Genomic DNA, 5,898 nt, shown 5'->3' on the forward strand with positions numbered 1-5,898 from the left:
CAGAAAACAAAGAAAACTCACTGCCATCAAGTCAACGTCTACTCACAGCAGTCCTAAAGGACAGGGTAGAACTGTCCTTGTGGATTTCCAAGACTAGAATTCTTTCTGGGAATAAAAAGCCCAGTCTTTCTTCCACGGAGCTGTTGGTGGTTTTGAACTGCTGACCTTGAGGACTGCAAGTAACTACTATGCCAACACGACTCCTCTGAATACTATGGAGTATTCAAATATTGCATCGCCTTCTGTAGTAAACATGACTGTAGTAAACATGAATTCAGGGGTTTATACAATGCCAAAGGATATTTTTGGCCACCAGTAATATAATGCATAGAAAAGTGATACTCAGATTCAGTAATTGATTTGTTAAGAGGTTACAAATGTAGTGAATCAACTCAATTAGTTATTTGGAAAGCACATACACGGAGGGTAAAATGCACAGATATAGCATCGCCTAACCTTTACTTTATTCCCTGGCCTCAGGATGGAATATCAAGCAAGAAACCATAAAACTTCGGGGTGGAAAACAACCAGAGAATTGTGGATAAAGACGCTGTGACTCTGAAGTATGAGACATGCTTCTATTGTGTGTCATAACGAAGGCAGTAATTTGTTTCAGTGCCATTTAGACTGCACGATTGTTCTGCAGAAAAGCGTCCAAAATATGAAGAAGAAGAAAAACCCAATAATTTCTTAGGGACTGGTGCTAGAAATAAAACTTTAACAATAACAGGAGGTTTAAATAGCATATTTTGGGTTTAAAAAACTTAGGCTTCAGAAACGGGGTGGGGTGGGGGGCAGGGATGGATCTGTAGTTTCCTTGGAAACTAAATGTGATATTATTGCAGCAGTAAGCCTGAGGAATCATTGTTTAGAGGGTGAAAATTCTGCTCCTCTGCTTAAAACTGGACAAGGGTAATTTAGAACCTAAATAATTGTGATTTCGATGTGACTCCTTGGGGACCCCTAAAGAGTGTCGCAGAGAGGAGGTTCCATGTACAAGCTCCTAAATCTACAAGGGAACATGAAAAGTGTCCCCCATGAGGTTGGAGAAAGCAGATGACTGCGGTAATGAGTTTACATGTGCAATTTCTAGAACACCCATATCAATCATGACAACACAGCCCACACTGCAGTCCTCCTCGGGCCTTTCTGGTGGTCTAGAGATGATGCCATCTTCCCAGACAAGTGGGCCTTGTCGGGACCCCTGCCTGTGTCTCTCATCCCAGCTGTACAGGCTCCATGAGCCTGCCAACCCCACTTCCTTGCTGGGTCCCATCTGGAAAAACAAAGAAAACTCCAATTTCATTTTCAGGGTTACTGCAACAGTTAAATGAATTTGGAAGGAGTAAGAGGCCTAAAATAAAGAGGGGGTCCATCAATGTCCAAGTTCTTTCTCTTCCCAATGATCAATGTATTAATGTGATTTGGTGACTCCTTTCCACAATGCAAAGTCTCATATGAAAATAGAAGCACATTGCGTATTAGGATCTGTAGCAGAAGGTCTTTCTTGTACTCTGTGAGCCCACGAAGTCATTTGATGACCAGGAACAATCCTCATTCTGGTAACAAAGAGATGATAAGCATCACGTGTGAGGATGAGAGGCTGAGCTGAATCCAAAATGTCAGGAGGAGCACGAAGTAGTTTATAGATTATATAATGTGTTAGTCTGGGTAGACTAGGGAAACAATCCACAGAAACCCATATATGTATCAGAGAGTATTTTATATAAAGGGTATGTGTACATTAAGAAAGCATCCCAATCCAGTGCTGCCCAAGCCCATAAATCCAACATTGGCTCATATGTTTGACACTGATCCACAAAGTCCTCCTCCATCTCACAAAACATACACAATGATGCCGACTGCAGGAGGAAAGCCGAATCAGTGAGCATGTAAGCATCTCAGCACTGGCAGGGGTCTCCACGCAGCTGCTCCAGCACCCAGGGCTGCATTGGGGTAGTCCATGTGGCTTCTCCTTGGGGATGTCTTGTAGGAAGCGAGCCTTGCCAGCTAAAGCAGAGAACTGCCTAAGGCAGCTTCACCCCTGTTCAACCATCAGAAAGCAAGAGACCTGAGAACTAGAAAGGTGAGGCTCACCCAGCCATTATCTCTCCACCCTTGAATTAATCCCACATGTGTGTATCGGTCAGGTTGGCACTATAAACCTTAACTATCTCAGATGATAGCTTACCTATCCGTCTCTGTATTCTACTATGGACATAATGCCTGGAACACAGTGTGTGCTCTGTAAGTATCCACAGATGAGTGCTCAGAGCAGCAGGGTGAGCCAGGAGCTTGTAGGCAAAGTCATCTAGAGGTCAGGAGCCAGAAGTAGGGTTCAGTGTGAGAGTATAAACGGAGACCCTCGACAGAACAAAACATGCTCCCCCACAACAGCCTCCCTGAAAAGTTCAGACATCCACTTAACAAATATTACTGAGGTGTACTATGTTACTGGAAATGCTTTAAGTGTTGAATAACTGAACAAACACAAGAAACCAAAAAACAATCGACTGTCATATTCTACTGGTCCTCAGTTTTATTACATTAAAATGGTTTCTGTCATTTGGCGCTCTCATTTAAGTCTAGATCCAATGTAAGAAGAAATATTCTTATTGCATGCCCTGCTTGATGCTTGCTATCATGAAGACATCACTGAAGATATGGGTCCTACAGCAAAGTGTGGTGAAGAAACTGCCTGGTGTCCGGCTATCAAAACAATTGCATCTGGGGTCTTTAAAGGCTTGTCTTCAAACAAGCAGCCATATAAGTGAGGTGTCAACTAAATCCACATGCAAGGAACATACCATCCTGTGTCAACCAAGGATTGTAAATAATAAAATCCAAATCCGACAGAGGGAATGGCATCAGAGCTTACATTTTGAACACTTGTCTATGAATTACAGTAGCGGCTCAAAATCCATTTGCAAAAAAGAATCCATGTGCAAGGTCCACATATGAATGCCCTCTGACTAGGGTGGAGGGATGTGAGTAACTTTATTATCAGACAGAGAGCATTGTAAAGCCGATATGCTATTGTTATTCCGTGCTATTGAACCAGTTCTGACTCATAGTGACCCTATGCACAAAGGAAGAAAACAATGTGTGTCCGTGTGCCATCTTCACAGTGGTCTTCCTCCACTTAAGCCCATTGTTGCTACCACAGTGTCAATCCAGATCCTCGAGAGCCTTCCTCTTTCTCACTGCCCCTCTGCTTTCCCTGCATGATGCCCTCACAGGGACTAGTCTCCCCTGACGACAGGTACAAAATACGTCCGATGAAGTCTTGCCATCTGGCCATTCAGGCTGATGTAGTTAAGTTCAAATTTAACATTTTATCATTTGATCTCCCTTTTGACCTATTTTAAAGTTTGTTTCAGTTAAAAACAACAACAAAGTGAAAGGGAACTGCACATGGATTCAGCCTCCGGTGAATTCCCTTTAGCCACAGATCAGGGATGGGAATAGCCTTGCTACCATGCACTGCACTGGAAAGGAGAGTATTGAAGATGCACTTAGATGACAATTTAACACCTTATCACTTGATCTCCCTTTTGATCCATACTAAAGTTGTTCTCATTTTTAATATTTTCTGCTTTCTTTTGATTGCAGTTTTTCTACACTTTGTTATTATTGTTGAGGTTTTTGTTTTGTTTTGTTTTTGCATGTTTCTTTGTATATGAAATGCAGGGCAGGTAAATCTAAAGAGACTAACTGAACTGGTTTCTTAGAGGTATGGTAAGGGAAACTGGGAGGTACTAACAATGATTGCAAGAAAGAACAAAATGTTCTCAAATTATGATGATGATTGCACAATTCTTCTCAATAAACTATTAAATCACATGATTGTAAACCACATGTCAATAAAACTGTTTAAAACTATTTTTACAATTGGTTTATGTGTGTATTCTCCTCTATTGGCCTGTGAGTTCTCCTATCAAGATCCAGGTCAGGGGCATTTCTCATTTCCCAATGCTGACCACAGGAGAGGCTCAATTAGGATGTTTAGGATGAAACTTAGAAAGTCAGGCATCAAGCTAAGAGAAAGCACAAAACAAACTTGGCATGGCTAGGAAGTACAACACAATGCCCAGGCGGAGCAAGCACAGCTGTGCTCACGTGCTAATTTAACGCTCTTGGCAGTTCAAGCTCACCCACCAGAGATATGGGAGAAAGGCCTGGCAATGAGTTTCAGGTAAGATCACAGTCAAGAGAACCGATGCCCCTCAGTTCTAATCTATAACTCATACGGTCACCAGGGGTCAGAATCAGCTCAATTACAGTGGGTTGCTTTTATAGGTTAGAAATCTTGACAGTCCTGAATTTGCGTCTCAGCTGTACTGCTAACTGGCCAGATGGTTGGGCAAGCGACTTTAGCTCTCGGATCCTCTGTTCTGTCATCTGGAAAGTGCAGGGAGTAGTAGCAGGTAGCTCCCGGGTTGTGGTGAGAGTTAAAGAAGTGCTGTCGGTAAGTCACTTAAAAGGAGGGAAGGACACTTTGTAGCCACTAAGTGGTAGCTACTGCTATCATTATTATATTTTTCAGACCCAAGAGTATGGATGTACTCAAGTGGAGAGCAACTAAAAATTTGGGCAAATTTTCACCGCAAAACTTTTAACTCAAAATAAGGCCATCAAATCTATAAGGAGTCTTCCCTACTGATAGTCAAATCTAAAGGAGAATCCCAACGCAGGCCAACAAAATTTTGTATGACAAAGCACCTTCAGAAAGGCGCAAAAATCTCCCTTGGTGTCAAACCCCATTCTGAACAGCATCACTTCACACCAATCGTACTCATTGCACAGTTTGCTCCCAAAGACCATCCTTGAAGAGCCCGTGCTTGCCTTTGTGCTTCGAATCTCAGCTCTAGGAAAACTAAATGGTTAGTTTAGTTAGTCACGTGCCCCAACATTTCCTAACTTTGTTCTGGTAATTTGGACAAGATACGTTATCTATAAAGAAGCAGAAGAGATTCTCACCGAGAAATACCCATGTCAAGGCACTTTTGACTCTGATAACAGATGATCCCATAACACAGTTAATGGCTATTAGTAAACTATGAAAAAACACCATAGAAGACATAAAGTCATTAAAATGGGTTCTCTGAATGGGGTAGAGTGGAGGCACTTAATGAAGAGACAGGGAAGAGAAGTATCAGGGACACCCAGGAAAGAGAGGTTAAATACATACAATTCAGTAAAACAAAAATCTCACTGCCATTGAGTCGATCAAAACTCACAGGGAGCCTATAACACCGCGAGAACTGCCCCTGTGGGACAGGGGCAAGACTGTCAAACTTGACAAGAGTAGAAAGCCTCATCTCTCATCGACAGAGTGGACAGTTGTTTTGAACTGACTGGTGGTAACAGCTCAATATGTAGCACGTAACACCACCGGGCTTCCTGTATAAATCAGGAGGAACATATAAAATGAAATGTGGTAATTTTCAATACCACACATACTATATTAAAATTCAACATTGTGTGTGTATATATATTTCTGCAATTTAGTAGAGAGAATAACAAACAAAAGACTCAATTGTGGTGTGAAGTCTTACAGTACTATTTCCTTAAGTAAAGAATAATGTGCTAATATATCAATGAACAAATGAACTGGAGAAATAAGCTTAAAAAAATTGTACAAAAGCTTCTCTAGATGCGTTCACAAAGAGTGGAATTAAACCGTTGTACAAAAACAAAAAGAGTCTCTTAAATTCTCATTATGTTACCATAAGATTTACAGTAACTACTCCTTCACTGTCATTCCTTTCTATTCTTCTCATAGCCGCTTAGCGAGCACAGCCCCAAGCAGCACTGCGTTCTACACAACAGCATCTGCAAACTCCATAGGCGTCCTAATGTGTAGCCTTAGACACCAATAAAGTAAATACAGACTCT

The sequence above is a fragment of the Echinops telfairi genome, unplaced genomic scaffold, assembly GCF_000313985.2.
Source record: "Echinops telfairi isolate 266 unplaced genomic scaffold, ASM31398v2 ScPeMD7_443;HRSCAF=831, whole genome shotgun sequence".
Classification (NCBI taxonomy): domain Eukaryota; kingdom Metazoa; phylum Chordata; class Mammalia; order Afrosoricida; family Tenrecidae; genus Echinops; species Echinops telfairi.